Raw genomic sequence first — 17,657 nt, 5'->3', positions numbered from 1 at the left:
CCGGGGCCCCATGGCGCTGCCCGGAGCCCCAGCGCCGCTCGCCCGCAGCCCCGGCGCCCCGCAGCCCGGCCCTGCACCCGCACTCGCACCCGCACACACTCACGCTCTCCTCCGCCCCCCCGCCTGCCCGCCCGCTCCCCCTCTCCGCGCCGCGCACACGCGTACACGGGGCGGCTTCGCCAACCTTTAAAGTAAATAAATAAATAAAGGAAATAAGCTTATACTTAAAAAAAAAAAAAAAAAAAAAGAGGGTTTTGGCGCCATATTAATGACGTACTTAAAATTTGCCATTTCTCCTGCGTCAAAAAGACGGCTCTTGCCCATCGCGGGGCGGGCGGGGGCCGCGGTGCGGAGCTGCTCCCGCCCTCCCGCACCCGCGCAGCGAAGTTCCGCGGCCGCGGGGCGTGGGAACCGCGGGGGGGCGGGGGGGGACGCGGAGCCTCCGCGCCGGCAGCGCGGCCGCTCGAGGGGCGCGGAACGGCGGGGCTGGGGATGCGACCGCCACAGAAGAGCCCCCCCGGCCCGTGCGTGCGTGTGCATGCGTGTGCTCCCCCAAAAAAACTTCGCAGAGTTTCCGCGGAGAGGCGCGGAGCGGCGCGGCTGCCGCGCGGGGTGACCCCGCTGTGTGCACTCCCCAAACGAGTGCTTTGGGCTCTGGGTGGTTCAGGGCTGCCTGTTGCCAGCTGTTTTCCACAGGATTAAAAACAACGACAGCAGTGCTTTCGGGATGGAAACGGCTTCTTAAATTAAAATAATAATAATAATAATTGGATGTACAGCATACATCTACCCCAACTCCCAGGGGCCCTACAGAAGTTGGCTTGCACTGTCTTAAACCATTGCTGCAGAAGATTAAAATTCGAGGTAAAGACTGTCTTTCAGTGACAATCTGCCATCATCTATTTCGATTCATTAAGCTGGTCAGCCCTAAAACTGTGAATTACCAATTATGAACCATTAGGAAGCAGAGCTACGATAGCCAGATGCTCCCCAACTTACATCCCTGTTGTGATTTCTTATAAATTACCAAACTTGAATGAATTAGGCTGTAACTTTCTGCCTTGGCAGCCTGTGTTGAATGTTTTCCAAACATTCCAAGTCCTGTGGTACTTCCAAGGATGACAGCAGAGTAGGAGAAGAGCATCACTTTGGTCATTCTTGGGCTTGCTGTGGTTCTTAGGACTAACACCAAAAGCAGGGTGCTGAAATTGGGCATGAAGCAGCCTTTTATAGTCTTTTTAGATAGATCCACCCAAATGAGTGATGTTACTGGGTTTTGAAGAGCAGTTCACCACACAGCAATAAACATGCCCAGCTCTGGCAGCTGAAATCTCTCAAAATGCTGCTCTTGGGGCACCTGCTGCTTCAGGTGCTCAGAGCCCTCTCAGCAGCCCCCCAGGGAGCAGGAAACAGCAGCTACTGACTAAAAAGCATTTCCTGGGATTACAAGAGCAATGGGATTCATGAGCACAGCCCCTGTCTTTAAGACAGGACTTCACCTACAGATCCCACCTCATGTGCAGCACAGTCTGCCTTAAGGGATCTTGTGAAGGTCACTGTGTTACCTGGTCAGGACATGGGAAGTGTCCAAAGTGAGGCATTCTGTACCAATTTCTGGAGATTTTCTTGTGCACACATACTCTAACGCAGTTCTTAGTTACACTGTCACAATCTGATTTCTCTGTGACACCTGCGCAGCACGGATCTGCTCTGTTAGTCAAAAAGGAAACAAATTTTGGCCATGTTCTCATCTTACCTGCATAACCAAAGACTGCCCAAGGAGCGATGCAAGGGCTGCAAGACACAGGCAGACAGTGACAGAAGGATAAAACTCTCCCAAAAAGCAGATTCTCTCCGTGCCCTTGCCACAGGCTACGTAACACTACAAGTCATTAACCCAAAGTTTTGGCTGCTGCTGGCTGTATTGCCCACACTGTGGTGCGTGGCTGGAAGCCTTTAGCCTGAATTGCTGACATCCATCTTTGTGCAGCTGGAAGCAGTGGGTGCTGTGCTTGCATGTATGAAGTGCTGTATCATGTTAAATGCTCTGAAAACGCAGACGTTATGCTTTTCAGATGGAGTGCCCTGAATTAGTCAAAACTGACCTTAATCCATCCATGTGTCACTCTGACCCATCTTCAGAATGAGTGTTTGGGGAGGATTAATGGAGGTGCTGAAGCACTGAGGCAGTGTAGTGGAAAGTGCCATAGAAAAAGCCATGAGGAAATTAATAATTCTGTCTTTTGAGGAACCTGCAGGTCGCTGCTCTGGTCCTGTGCAGCATGCTACAGCCTTACCACCCTCTGGGCCATTTCTCCAGGATTTCTGGAGTACACCTCTCAAGAAGCTCATGGCAGGGCATGGCAGGTCCACAGCATGCCTGGTTGCAACCTGAGTAGATTTTTACCATCCAGAACATGAGCACCTTGCTCTGTTTTGAAAACTGCATGGAGAAATATTGGAGCTGTGTTTTCTATTGCTGTGAAATCCAAAAGTGACCAGACGTGTGGGTAGTGCTCTGGATAATGTGCTCTGCCTAGGCTCATGTGCTGAGCAATGGCATTGCTGAGCCCCTCTCTGACCATCTCACTGCACACACAGTGGTGCAGAAGGAAAGGAGTATCTGGACATGCAACTGAAGTCTTGTTCTGCTTCAGCTAAAGGGTGTAGATGAAGTTGCACTGACAAGAGTTTGGACAGCTCTGCTTTTTGAGTACTCCCCTAAAGAGATTTTTGGCTACCATATATGCACACTTAAACACAGTTTGTGTACAAATGCATGAACGTGACACACACAGCACCTGATGGATGGTTCTCCAGAAAGGTCATGTATATGTTACATACAACACGCAGTTTACATAGTATGACATTTATGTAACACTTATGAAGAGCTCTGACAGGGTGTTGCAGGGTGTTGTCAGTTGGCATTTGCTAAGATAGCAAATAAATCTAATAATAAAAACAAAAAAAAAATGCGTTTTGGAAGAAACAATACTGCACAAATCCTTTAAAAGGACAGAATTGTCTGCACAACAAAGGCTTGGCTGATTGATGCTAAAATAAGCAGTTATGCAACAAGTAAGAAATACGATCTCCAGGGAAGAAACCAGCAACATTTCTCTTTCATCTTCATTCACGGGTGCTTATTTTCACAAACCTGAAAGGAAAAATATAGGCAGGCTTTCGATGGTGAGCACACAAGTAGAATTAACAGATGTTTTGAAGTGAAGGACAGAGGCTCTGTGAGTTTTCTATGAGTTCTTCAGAGTTAAATCCCATCACTTTTCGGAGTCCCCCAAAATGCTGCAGAGCTGTCACCTCAGGGCTGCTTCCCACCCTGGAGGAGCACCCTGCTGGAGTGATTAGGTGTGAATACCTGAATTTTAGAGGTGAATTGGCTCACCTTAGAGCTACAAAAGTGTTAAAGCGACTTCAGGAGAACAAGCGTATGAACAAGCGTTGAACTCTTCAACACTTTGATTGAAAAACATCTCTCAGTAAGAGTTGATGCCAATGAAAATCTCAGTGCAGACAGGAGAGAGAAGGAGGAAAGCCCAGTTGACATGTTGGCATCAGATTTGATTACCACAGCCCAGGAGAACCAGATGGATGGGACTGGTCCATGGGAGTGCGAGTAGTCCCCAAAGAGAACAAAAATCCCATGTCATTTTGAAGACCTTTAGAGCTGTTCTGTTTTCTGACATTAGCTAGGGAAGAAGCCACGAGGGGAGCTCAGCTCCCTGAGCCATTCCTGCTGCCATCCACCCAGCCCCTGTGCTGGTGTAGGGGCACGTCATGGAGCAGGAGCTGCTCCAGAGACAGAGAGCTCCTAGAGACCCCTCAGAAACACCACACAACTTGCAAACAGCACAGGAGACACACAGCTACTAATTTACTGCCTTAGATGCCCTCTTTTGAGGCCTCTGGTAGCCAAAAGTCATCAAAATAGCCTCATGGCTACTTTGATTCCTTTTGAGGACCAGGGCAGTGCACAGTCATTCCAGGAGGGCAACACAAAGATGGGAAGAATCTTGCTGCATCCATATCTCAGCTGGGGTCATCCAGTATCCCAGCTATAGTCAGGATATTTAGTTTTTATGAAATATGTGTTAATTTGGAGAGTGGTAAGCAGATGCAGCAGAAGGAAAATGGACAAGCTCTGTTGTAAATAACAATAGTAATAATTCACATCTTTGGGAATGAGCTACGACAGATCAATGGAGAGATGGCTGCTATGGTCATTATATAAACTAATCCCTTCCTAAACTAACCCCTTTGCTTTCTCATTCATTCTGCATAATTGTTTTCCTCTCTGAAGCTAAGGAAAAACACTATACTTACAGGAGAAAAAATTTGATTTGGCAGATCAGTGGATAGTGAGATTTTGTTTGCAGTCTCAATTACCTTCACTAGCTGAAAATTTGGTATCAAAATAAACTGTAAATTAAAAAAAAAGAAAGTAAATATAGCATTACAAAGGTCCATCCCTTGGCAGATAGCTCAGTAATTCTCTGTGTTCTAGCAACAGCTGCTTTAATATCTTTCAAAGAAATGGCAGCCTCACACTGTCTGAAGGGATTACCTTTAAGGAATGCATCCGTAAGTGGCTTTGTGCAAAGATGCTCACCTTCTTGTGGGCTTTGCACTGCATTTTTTTTCTGCCAAATTTCAAGATTCCTTTTTCTGTTGTTGTTGCTGTTGATTTTCCTGTTTTCTCTAAGTTTGCTGCTATTGCCGAATGCATCTAATACATCTCACATTTCATGCATCCCCCAGAGTGGAAGAGCTGGGGCTTTTAGAGGGCTCTTAAGGGTAGACTGGGGGAAATGAGGTCCATCAGTAGTCAGGTGAACAGCTTCAGTGCCCTTCCTGGCTCAGGAGAGCTCCTGTAGCTCCTCCTGCTTCTCAGGGATCCTTGAGCATCTCAGCAGACACCCCTGCCAATCCCTCCCTGGCTTCCTTTCCTGTGCTGCCTTTTTGCTGGCTTTTCACACTTTCCACACGTGATGTGGCGAGGGGGTAACACAACTCCTTGGACCACACAGGGCTTCACATGGAGACATTTGACTGCTACAGGCAAAACTCCGTGGTTCTGGGTGATGGATGGTGAAAATAGAAGTAGATTTAGAATAATTCATTTGGAAGGGACCTACAGGGAACATGGATTTCAGCTGCCTCAGTCGCTCTGCTCTCCCTTGTGAAAGGCTATCCCGCAGGCAGGACACGCCATTCCAGCCCTTGTCCTGTCCAGTCCCACCCCACAAGACAGGAAAGACCAACTGAGGTGTAAATGGTGTCGTGCTTTTCTCCCTGAGCAGGCCAGCAGAGCTTTCCTCCTCCTGCAGGTGTCCTGGCTTGGGAGGGAGGTTCACATCCAGTGCCAGAGAGTGTCTTCGTACCTGCAGATCCCAGCAGAGAACATGCAATTACTCTCCCAATTCAGAAAAAAGGAGACATTAATGATCCCAGTCACAACTCAATGCACCATTTGAGTGGATGGTACATATGCTAAACAATACATGCATCAGGACTGCATTAATCCACACTTTATATGGATTCCCTCTAGACATTCACTTTATAACCAAGTTGGCTATTTCCCTGTATTTCTCTGGAGTTGGAGGGTGTGAAAAAGACATTTCCATTTCATTGACTAAGTTCCCAAGGGGAGAGTTTATGAAAGTGCAAGTGCATAATTTACTGCCTGACAGGATGAAGATGGTATCTGGTTTTAAAAAAATAGTGCACCCTGAAAAACAAAATTGCTAGAACAGACATTTGTTTTCCTTAAGTACCATATTTTAGAAGCATTTAATTTAGCTTAGAAGCACCGTTAAAAATATATGCATTGTAAATTGCAGCTGTATAACACGATATTTATCAGATAATGTCACTGAATAGTCTCCTGTTGCAATATAAATGCCATGGCATTTACAGAAAATAAATGTTGAAGTAGTGAGCATTCTTTTCAAAGTGGAAAACCATTATCTCATCCAAAAGTCATAAATACAATTACGAAGGTTTGCTTACAGGGTTGGTTTTAACTGTAGTGGGGCTGACATGGACGCTCCATCAGTGTTCCCTTGCAGCAAACCCAGCCTGGATTGGGAAGCACATGGAATGGGAAACAACATCTCAGAAAGACCTGAGAGTAGCCAGAAGGACAAGTCAGCTGCTAATGCATTTAAGGAGAAGAGATAAAGATGGAAAGTCAGGGATTTCTTGATCTTGACATGATATTTATAATGAGATTCCTGCAGCACTCTCCTGGCTTCATGAATTTCTCTTTCTGTGGTTCTGCTCCTTTAACCACTTTTTGAATGGTTCACATGGTGTATTGGTTGCTTCTTTCTCTCTCTGTTTTCTCTCTCTCTGCATTTTTCTTTGGACAAACCAAATCCACTGATCCTCTTCCATGATCATACTCATAGCAAATTACTGATTATCTGCCTTTCCATGCTCACTTCTTTCTCACACACTTTGGTCTGCCCTGTAACATCACACAGTCAGAGCTGAGGCTGGATGTGCTGAGCCAAATCCCTCTTCTCACCAAATTCATCCATCCATCCATCCATCCATCCATCCCATCTCCCAGTCAGAGGAGCAATGCACACCTGCACAGCTCAGTGTCAAAGGCATTTTATATGATGAATGATATATGTCTAAAATAACTTTTACATCTTAGAAAGGAATGGATGGATGGATGGATGGATGGATGGATGGATGGACGGACGGACAGCTGATTCACTGGCACATCAGCCATGGAGGGGAAGCAGAACACATCAGCAGAACACACCACACAACTGCAGTCAGGTTTCTGGGCCACATTCAGGAGAAGATAAGTCAGTCTTGGTAGATCCTTGGAGAGGAGGTCCCCCACTGAGCATTTCCTATCTGTGAACACTGAGGACCTCTGGGCTATGCACCATATTAATTAAATATCACAGCAAGGAGAGCATGGAGACATGTTGGATCACCAATGCTGTCATCTCCTGGGACAGGATTATAGCTCTTCTGCAGAGGATGCTACTGATTTGAATTTACCTTTTCCCTTTGAAAGTAGCCATCTTCACTACCCCTCCAGGCTGCTGAGCAGCCCCACGTCTGTCTGAGCTCCATGGATGAGCTTTGGTGACCTCCACAGATGACAGGCAACCATTGAGGCACCAATTCCTGCATGCCAGGACTTTAACACATTGTATATGCAATGCATCCCCCCTTTATAGTGGCTGTAATCTTCAAATCAGTCCTACCTGGCAGTGGAAGTTTAACATTAATGACTTTCTTATTATGGATGGAAAAACCTTTCAGAGCTAATGAGCAGAAACAAGATCGCTTGGCTCCTGGCTCGGGAGGTGACTCCACGGTCACGACCAACACTCGGAGCAGAGCTCTACAGTGCTTGCTTTAGCACAGCCCCAGGAGTTTGTCTGGCAGGTTACTCTGCCTCTGCCTTTGGAGCTGAGTTCAGAAAACACTTTAAAGATCTCAGCTCCTTAAAATAAAGGTATCAGGGAAAAGTTCTTCCCCCAGGGAGGGGTCGAGAGTAGGAACAGGCTCCCCAGGGAATGGTAACAGCACCAAGCCTGACAGAGCTGACAGTGTCCAGATTCCCTTAGGACGACACCCTCAGGCACATGGTGGGATTTCTGGGATTGTCCTGGGCAGGGCCAGGAGCTGGACTCATGATCTGGAATCATGATCTGAGTGCCATCAGCAGGGAGGAGGCAGCCCCCCATCACCCTTCCCTGCAACAGGAGCTGGGACTGTGGTCCCAGGTGAAGCCTTGCTCTCCCCAGCCAGGGACAGCTGCTGAGGTGTGAAATGGGGGGGTTTCAGTTTAATTTTATCTTGACAGCCAGGAGAAATCAGGACCCGGCCAGTTACACATTTAATTTCCAAGCTGGTCCCGCAGGGCAGGAGGAGCGGGTGAGCCAGCCAGGGTGAGCTCCTGCCCCAAGCGTGCCAGGCATCCCACTGTGCCCTGGGGTGCTGGCATCTGCCCTGGCATACCTCAGGGAGCAGCAGCCGCAAGCCTGGCTGCTGGAGGAAAAATAAACAGCTACAGTGAGTCACAAAGGCAGGCGGCATATGACGGGGACAGGTACTTATGCAAATAAACTGTTAACACCCAGCCAGACAGAGCTGATAAGCCTCCTAGGCCAGCTGGAGGCTTCTTCATCCCGCTGGGGGGAGGAGGAGGAAAACAGCTCTAGGACAACAATAGGAAACCGAAAAGCAAGAGCAGGGCAGCTCTGGAAAGGTTGCACAGGGATGCCTGGATTGGGCACCAGTCTGCTGCACCCTGCCATGCCAGCGTGTCCCTGGGCTGCTCTGCTTCCAGAAGCATCCTGCCGTGCCAGCGTGGGTTGGTGTGTGCCGTGGTGCCCATCACAGATCTCCGGGGGTGCTGGGCGCCTGCCAGGAGCGTTTCCCCACACGCCCACGGCAGCAGGGATCTGCATCCTGCAGCAAAGTTTGAGATTCGTCAGGCTGTGGCACGGGGGCTGCACGGGGAGCTGCCTTCCCCCCTTTGGAATATCCCTGTAATTTTTCCCCTGCCCTCTCAGCTCACCAACGCCCTGAGAAGCATGAATGAGAGGCAAATTATCCTTCTGTGACACCGCCGGGGATCCCCCAGAATCCCCATATCTGGCCTGGCTGGGCTGCTGATAATCAGATCGAGGGGTTTAAAATAATCAAGCCTAAGCAGCTGAAAACCAAACTGGAATAGGTAATGGGGTCAGAAAACAAACACTGCAGGGCACAGCCGGGGGCTCTGCAGGGCACCAGGCACTCGGGGTGGGCTGGGAGCTGTGGTGCTTCCTCAGGATGCTGCCCAAAAACCCAGAGTCTCCCAAGCCCTGCGCTTTTCTGGTAGTGGGAAAGCTGTGCAAAAGACCCCAAATATTTCACAGGGAGTCCTGAGAGCCAGGTGGAGCCTTCTCCCCCTGCTGCCACCACCAAAAGCCTGAGTCAAAGAAGAAAGGATTTTGCTGCCCCAGAGCTCTGTCAGTCCCAGCCCAGCAGTGCCAGCAGCTCAGAAGATGCAGAACACCTCCCTGTTCCTGTAGCATCATCACCCACTCCTCGTTCACTGCTCCCCATCCCTGCTGGCTCTGCCAGCACCTCCACCTGCCTTGCCTGTGGGCAGGGAGAGGGACAGGAGCACCAAGGAATGGGGGAATTATTAAGTTTAGGGAATTTGTTTTGCCCGCTGCTCAGATTTCCAGCTCGTTTTAATGACGTAATGCTCCAGTGGTGAGAAGCCAAAGTTTGCCCTTCCTGTGGTATTCCCTTAGGAAAAGCATATTACTGCAATGTAAAACTGAAAATTGAAACAGGCTGGTGCTTCACCAGAGAAAATGCCTCTCCCTTTTCCCTATTCAGTGAGGCGGGGATGAATGTTGTGAGGTTTGAAAGAAAAACTGAAAAAGCCTTTAATTAATCCCTGGAGGCTAAACCCTGCCAGATATGGACAGGATTTCTCCTCTGCCTCCTTTTCGGAGCAAGAACATGAAGCTGCCTTCCTGCTGCAGCTCTTTCCGGGGGATTCTCAGGTCCCAGAGGAGGATCCAGAGCATTTTACAGAGCTTTTTTTATGGAGGGAATGGCTGCCAGGGAAGCCTCATTGCTGTCCCAGGACAGTGAGGAGACACGGAGCCCCTGCTCAGACTTTTGGAAGCTTTTACCTGCTGGGAGGAAACTTTTCAAGTTCAAGGTCAGGTCTGTTTGTCTTCCCTCCTGACAGACGTAAACTGTTATGCAATATTCAGGAAGTCACTTTTATCAGACTCAATTCAATTTCTAAGATTAAGAGCATGGAAAAACAAATACTAGTGCTGGATGGAAAGTGCTGGCACTAACCAGTCCAGCACTGTTTGGACAGGGATTGCTAACAGGGTATCTCTTATTTCCACAAGTCGGTAGGAGCAGGTCACAAAATGTGCTGCTTTTTTGGGGGCTGATGAGGAGGAAAATTAACCCTTGCTTAAAGGGCAGAAACCATAGCAAAATTTTTTTGGAGAGCAACTTCTGTGCTTGCTACTGCAGCATCTGGGAGCATCCCAGGATGTAAATTCAGGGCTCAGGCCCTGGCAGAGGGCAGAGGACTGCACTGTTATCAGTGCCTGTGCTGGACACCTTTGCCCTGCTGCCTGGCAGGGGTGTGGCTGCAGGGCAGGTAAAAGCTTTGCTCACAAGAAACCTGACTTACAAGGGAACAGACAAAATACAGAGCATGTGCAGTTTTCACAGGGATCATCACTTGGCACAGCACCACGGCCCCATTCAGAAAATACCCTGGGAGAAGGCTCTGGAGAAAAGAAATCTCAGCTTGCAGAGGAAAAACTGTCCTAAGCAAGACCCAGGCTGGTCCTATGACCCACAAGTCCTGAAGTCCTTAAAGAAAAGCACCAGGAACTGCACTGGAGGAGGATGGATCATTTGATCTGTGGAGCTCCATGCCAGTGATCACACCAGCCTCAGCCCAGAAGACATGGCCTTTCATGAACACTTTTTCCAACCAAGGCACTTATAAAGTTTCAATAATAACCACTATGGAGATTAGTTCAGTGCTTTCTGTTGGTACAGGGAAAAAAAACTGGAAATTTAGCTTCCAGCACTGTGAATTCCCTTAATTCAGTACCTTGTATGTAGGTATTATACGCAGAGAAAGTTAAAATGTAGAAATAAGGAGCTCTGGAGCTTGATAAAAGCTAAGGGAGAACCTGAGGTTTGAAAGAAAACCATCAGCAATAGCAGATTTGCAAGTTCAGCTGTGGGAAGGACCACAAAATCCAAGCACATGCTATATATCTTCTTTTTATTGACTGCTTTGTGGGAAGCTGCATTTCTTGTTGGAGTTGGGAGCTACAGCTTGCACTCTGTGTTGATTTTGATTATAGAGTGGTGGTAATTAAACCTCTGGAGCATTAAGTTACCATTTTAACCAAATGCCTGCATTTTATCTTGATGGGAAATTGAGAGTGAGACTCAGATTTTCACAGTAAATAAAAACTGTTAGCTGTTCCACAGATAATCCTTTTCCTCAGCTTATGTATGAGAAAATCCTCCTGTACAGTTTCTTCCAGCCTTTTGCAAAGGCACACACTCCTTGAAGAACCTCAGCAGCAGCCCTGCCAGCTTCTGCACAGTGCTCAGCTTGTAAAATCATAATTATAATCACAATGTGCCTCCTTAATGACACTTTTAATCCAGAGACCTCTATCCTTATCTCCATGTAAGCAAACAGAAGCATGCAGAATTTTGCTCCAGTGATATAAGTGGCCAGGGTCAAAGTCAGGAGTTACCCAGCACCCAGGTTCAGTCTATCAGCAACATCCCCTGCTGTCTCTGAGGTAACACTCTTATCTGCAGACAGATAGGGAAGGTGCAAATCTGGTTAATTTTTAGACAGTTCTGTGCTGACAGGCACAGCTCTGCCTCGCTGCACACCTGTAGCTTAGGAATTGGGCAAATGCAGCCATTTCAGGCTGTTCCTGTCACTGTGCACCATCCTGAGCCCACCTGAGCAGTGACTGAAACAAGTGAATCCCTTCAATCCGCTGTTTTATTGCAATTAGCAGCAGCGTTGCTGAAGTAAGACCGAGATAGTCAGCAGAAGGCTGCGGGGCTGCCGTGTGTGCTGGCTGCCTTGGGTGCAGGCAGGGGCATTCATGCTCTGGAGATCGGTGATTCTGATAATAAACAGTTGCTTGTGCAGAGGATTGGGCTCAGCCCTTTCAAAGAGAAGCCGTTGCCACAGAGTCTTTCATCCTGTGCTTTCGGGGTAAAGTGCATCCTCCCCTCGCAGAGCAGCCGCTAGCACAGAGCGTTTGCAGGCTGTGCTGGCTGCAGAGGCAGCTATTGCTCACCCAGCGGCTCCTCATGCAGATGTGCTCCGTCAGCGGCATGGCAGGGCCAGCAGCTGGAATTCTGGCTGCTGGAGATGCCATCTGTGCCACCGAGACCAGGAGAGGCACAGGGTTCCTCTGGGGCCGTGTGTCCCAGCAGACAGTGCTCCTGCAGGTCTGTGCCTTCCCTGCTCAGACTGGAGCCTGGGAGCTGCATCTTTTGGTGGGGACCAGAGGCTGAGACTGTCTCGCTTCACCTTCCCCATCACTGCCCCTGCAGCCATCTGTGGAGAGGGAATGTGTGTCACAGCCCCGGGGCGGGCACAGGGGCTCCTGCCTGCACAGCTCTCAGGAGGAGATGCCTCCAGCTCACAGAGCTGCTCCTCCTCTGCAGGGCCACCTGAGCCCAGGTGTGATCCACATCACTGCCGGAGCTCAGGAGCAGCCCTGCCCCTCCATCCCACCCCAGCTGCAGGAGGAGTTTGGGGTCACCAAGCCCTGAGCCAAGGCTGGATGAAGGTTTCTCCACACAGCAACACAGGTGTTACTGCTGAGGTTGGGAACTCAAACAGAGTCAGGCAGCTTGCAAGTTGGAGAAGATCACAAAAAAGTCACTTATTATGGAGAACCTTGAAAGAGTACAAATTATTCTATTATTCTTACCTAATAAAGGTAATGAAAACTGAAGGAAGTATTGCTGCTGATGCTACTGGATCCAGGATTTCACACCTTCTTCCCATTGTACCATACTGAGATTTTATGTCCTCCAAGTATAACAAATATATCCCCCAACCCATTTCCAACTGTTCTACATTCTGGTTTTATACCCCAACACAAACAAACAAACAGACAAAAAAAAATCAATGTAAAATCCCATTTTTTTCCCAACCCAAGCACACTAAGGAAAGAAAACAAATCTACTTAACATTTCTAGATGTAAATATTTAAGGTAAGAGAAAGAAAAAGCTGATTATCTTCTCCATTTGACAGGACAAATATAAAAGTGTCTTCTTTGAAAAATTAATCTAAGCATTATTCTGTATTCTGACATTAAGGGAAATGGTGCCTGATTTCATCTTTTCCCAGAAATGGTAAACTGCTCTGGTGGTTTGGAAAAACATAAGTAAGAATCAATTTTTCAATTATTTATCTTTTTTTCCACAGACCACTGCCATTTTTTTATTTGAATGATGGCCAGAGTTATAAAGGATAAGCCACCACAAGACAAAATTTTCTCAGAGTATTTTTCTGCTATGAACTTCTGGAAATATCAAAAGAAACCAAGTTGGTGTGAGCTGGTGTCCCATGAGGAAGAGCCAGGCTGGGTACACCCACAGCCACCAATGTTTTGTGACACTGGGTAAGTTACCAGGATCAGTTACGATATTTGAAAAATCTATTAATCAAGAAATAAATTGGGGAACTGCCCAAATAACTCAAAAAGATTGCAAGAGCTCTACAGAGCAGCCCAGTCAGTGTTTCCCCCTGCTCCCCCTCACACGCCCCAGTCAGTCAGGAATAGGTTGTTTTCTGTCATCATCCTTCTTTTCTCCATTTCCTTCTCACCAAGATGATACCAGGCTGGATTTCTTGGAACTGTGTCTCAAATTCACTCTTTTTATCATGTCTAAAACTTTATTTTTTAAAAATAATCTCCTCCAAGCCTCCCTCTTCTTACATCAGTTATTACAAACTTCAGTTTTAGCAGCTACCCTGAAAGACACATCAATTCACTCCACAACCATACCAGTCCTTCAGTTACATAATTTATGAGCTTCTTTCCTTCTGGTCTTTATTCCTGTTACCTTTGCCCATCTCCTCTTACCTGGCTGAACCAACAACCTACCTACACACGGCCAGCCCACAACCTTTGCCCCACCAGGCTCTGTAATGCTTCTGTCAGCTCCTTCCCAAAGCTCAGACTCACATTCTGCCCAGCTTTCTTTTAAGCCTGGGAAAACCTTCCCGATAAAATCTGAGCAGCCACTCCTTTCTCCTCCTTCACAACTATCCTTACAACTCACTTCTGCCAAACACCCAGCCAAACCTGGCTTCAGCTGTGGCTGGGCAACATGAACCAGGGTTTTCTTCCCTCCTTTCCTTGCTCCCTATCTCTGCTCTCAGCCAAGCATTAAACAAATCAAATTATGCTACCAAAGAAAGGTCATTGCCCTATATGTGTGTGTGTGTATATATTTATATACACACACATACACACACATGTATTTTGTGTGTGTGGATTTGCTGTGTATCCCCTTGGCTCCTGGTGCCTGCAGAACAGAAGACATTCAGGGCAGGGATTGCCTTTTCCCCTCCACTTCTGCAGAGCATTTGCAGAGCCATGGCTCAGTTCCTGTACAGGCTCCCAGAATATAAACATGTGCTGATAACAGAGCATTCCCTGGAGGAGAGGTGCAGCAGAGCTGGGAGCCACCAGTGAACTGCAGCTGGCGCTGGCACCGAGCAGAGGGGGACAGATCAGACTGATCAGACAAGGGCCTGGAGTGTCAGGACGAGGGGAAGTGGCTTCAAACTGACAGAGGTTGGTTATTACAAGAAATTCTCTGTGAGAGTAGTGAGGCCCTGGCACAGGTTGCCCAGAGAAGCTGTGGATGCCACATCCCTGGAAGTGTTCAAAGTCAGGTTGGTGGGACCTTGAGCACCTGATCTAGTGAAAGATGTCCCTGCCCATGGCAGGGGTTGGAACAGGATGTACTTTAAGGTCTCTTCCAACCCAAAACATTCTATCATGACTCATTGATGACTGATTAATCAATATTACAGTTAAAATATCTTCTATGTAGTAAAACACTTGAATTAATAAGAATTAAGCAGAGAGGAATGAGATAGAAATCTCTCATATATTTCCAGTGACTCCAGGACATGATGAATCTGAGAAATGCAGCTGAGGTTTGAGTACACAACCAAAGTTACTGTGCCAAGGTGGGTGTGTACTGCCCAAATGTCCCTTTTCCTGTTGTCATAATGTGGGACAAACAGCAGGTCACACATAACACAGGGCCAGGTGTGTTACCAGAAAAGCTGAAGCCATGGCCACGTAAGAGGCTTGGTGTATGCACCAGAGTGGATGTTGCTGTGGTTCCAGGTAAAATATTGTGTATAAAACATTAGAGACGAGGAGATGAGTACATCATTTGGCTGGAGAGGATTGGAACCTACAAAAATCCTATTATGATGTCTTCAGTGTCCGGGTACCCTTAAAAAAAGCTGTTTCTAAATAGTTAATATAAATTGCAGTTTTTTGTAAGCACAAGCTATGTAGATTCTGTGACAAGAATGATCTACAAGAGCAGAGAGCACTGAGGCTGGTGGTGTCAGGTGTGGAAGTGACCCCCAGCATGCTCAGAAGCTCCTGCAGTTCCCTGGTCCAGCCCATCGCAAAGCTTAAGCACAGAAGCATCCCAGATTCCCTGCACTTAAACCAAACTTCATTTCCAGCAAAAAACTCCCAGAGTTTTCAGCCTTAACTCCTAAGCCAAACCCATAATACAACAGCTAAAATGTCAGAGCTAATTAAGAAGAGGAAGCCATGCATAAAGCAGCCAAGATGTGCATCTGCCACCGAGGAGAAACCCCATTCCTGCCGCGCGCGCCAGGAGCCGGCGTGCACACCACGTCCTCCCAGAGGCAGGGAGCTGGCTGGCAATTTGGTCAGCCCTGAGTGACATGCTGGAGTGCTGACTTCCCTTGTGGTTTAAAAAATAAAATAAAAAAAAAGCTTTAAACCAGTGATTTTAAGTGGTGCCCAGGGGTATGTTTAAGGAACAGCCAGTACCAGATTCCACCCTGCCCGCTGGAGCAGACTCTGGTGGGGCTGCACAGCAGATAAGAGACCTTGGTGTTTGGGCAATTAGTTTTGACCATCATTATATAATATTGATGTCATATTGACTGCACATATACATGCTGGCACGGGGACTGGAATTACATTGATTTATTAAGTTGATAGCATGCACTGGTGCCAAGCTACCAGGTCATTGATCAGCTGCCTGGGCTGAACTTCAGTGTGTAATTTCCAGCACAATGTGACTGATCAGCAATACCATAATTGGTTGCAAATGTCCTTCCTTCTATTTGTTTTGTTAAGTGGCTTTTTCATTAACACAGCAGAGCCAAGAAAATAAATATGACTTTACTATTGGACTGCAGGCAGAGAATAGCTGAGAACTGAATGCAGACTGGGACAGGACTGTGCAATATTGTCAAACCAGCACTCCTCACTCCATTTTTTAGTTATAATTTCTCTATTTTGCTGCATTTAGGGCCCTAATTGCTTCAGAAGAGAAGCCTTTGGCTAGAAGGGACTTGGCCCACATTATGTTCAGTCAAACACAAATGTATTGAATTCATGCCCCCAAATGCCCTAAGTCAATAGGTTTATTATTAGGCAAAGCCATGATGTCTCTACTTGGAATATGGCCCTCAGATGTCCCTGCTAAGAGAGCAAAGTTCAGTCCCTGGGAACAGGCTCTCTGCTCTTACAGCAACACCCAGGCATCTGAACCAGCTGGAAAACTCAGAACTGGCACAGAGACTTAAGGGAGGTGGCACCTCCCTCCTGAGCACCAAATCCAAGGCTGAACCAAGCAATGGGTCCCTTCTCCAGAGCCTCAGCCCAGCTCAGCCCTGCTTCTGCAGGATCACATGAAATGGGATTTGCTCTTTGAGACAGCAAAAAGTGCCAGATATGGTCTGGGCCTAAGTGAGTTGCAAAGTTCCTGAAAATATTGACTCAAGCATTGTATCTGTGAGCAAGTGCAATTATTTGATCAGGAGAAAGACAGAAGTGAGCTGCTGTGGCACCAGCAATCCCATGAAATGGCTCTGTATATCACCCTGATTGTTGCATGCCCTTTCTGATTTCCAACAGATATACAAATCATTGTCTTCTGGGTGTGTGACTCCTCAGCACCTGCTTTTAAATGCTCTTCCCACTTTACCCTGTTCTATTAATGTCAGCCAATTTCTGGCTATATTCTGAACACACATGAGTGTAGGGCCTGAGCAGGAGTAGTGGTGATCTGGTGACTTCACAGCAATGAAAGATTATTACAGACCTTTCACATGAGTCACCACAATGCATTAGAGGAAAAAAGGCAATAAAAAAATAAATGTCAAAAAGAATAAAGGTATTGAGTCAGGAGAGGAGAACAAATCCATTATTTTTCACTATTTTCAGCAGTTTAGGACTCTATACTTTTATACTTTTCATCCACTGGACTCTGCCAAATAGAGCCATTGTTTCTCTCCTGTAAGTTCCCTGAAAATATCTGGCAATGGTTTACTCCAGTGTGAATAAAACTAAAGACTAAGCTACTTAACCAATGTGTGTTCTTTGAAGCATTGGATTTGAATCTCCAGGATACCAGCATGTTGCAAACAGGCACACTTCATTAATGATGCTGAAACATTTCCTCAAATCAGGATGGAAGTGTTTGATACCTATTGCTTTATTTTCAGTTCAATTCAGTTGCAGGTTTCAAAGGGCTCTGGAGGGCCAGACCTGCAGGGCTGCTGGGGCACCAGCCCTGGGGATGATGCAAGTTGACTGAAGCTGTGGTGAGCAAGGCATCACTTCCTGCCTGTTCAGGGCATACAGGGCTGAGGACTGATTTTGTCTACACCTTATGAAGAGCTCAGCATAGTCATTACTCAGCAAATAACTAAAAGAAACAGGTTTGTAATTTGGTTTGTTCAGAGGGTTGTAAATTATGGGCTTTTACTATGCCTGGTGCATGTACAACCCAGGGAAAACACCCTTCATGTGAGGGCCTGTCCTGCAAC

At 47.1% G+C, this 17,657-nt stretch overlaps 1 protein-coding gene and 1 long non-coding RNA gene across 2 annotated transcripts in view; both read right to left on the bottom strand.

Moving 5' to 3' along the window:
* The window catches only part of JADE2 (jade family PHD finger 2), a 70,516-nt gene extending 70,147 nt beyond the window's left edge, over nucleotides 1-369 (bottom strand). Inside the window, exon 1 of the mRNA XM_039701750.1 lies at nucleotides 278-369. The gene's annotated coding sequence lies outside the window, so the exon portion shown is untranslated. The remainder of the gene's footprint in view (nucleotides 1-277) is intronic.
* Nucleotides 370-1,910: 1,541 nt separating this feature from the next.
* LOC120498707 overlaps nucleotides 1,911-17,657 on the bottom strand; it is a 28,108-nt gene continuing 12,361 nt past the window's right edge. The window contains exon 3 of the long non-coding RNA XR_005626713.1: nucleotides 1,911-5,399. This is a non-coding gene — a long non-coding RNA (uncharacterized LOC120498707). The remainder of the gene's footprint in view (nucleotides 5,400-17,657) is intronic.

The sequence above is a fragment of the Passer montanus genome, unplaced genomic scaffold, assembly GCF_014805655.1.
Source record: "Passer montanus isolate IOZ18808 unplaced genomic scaffold, ASM1480565v1 scaffold15, whole genome shotgun sequence".
Classification (NCBI taxonomy): Eukaryota; Metazoa; Chordata; class Aves; order Passeriformes; family Passeridae; genus Passer; species Passer montanus.
The sequence above is the reverse complement of the archived record's forward strand: the minus strand, read 5'-3'. Positions and strand labels throughout refer to the sequence as shown.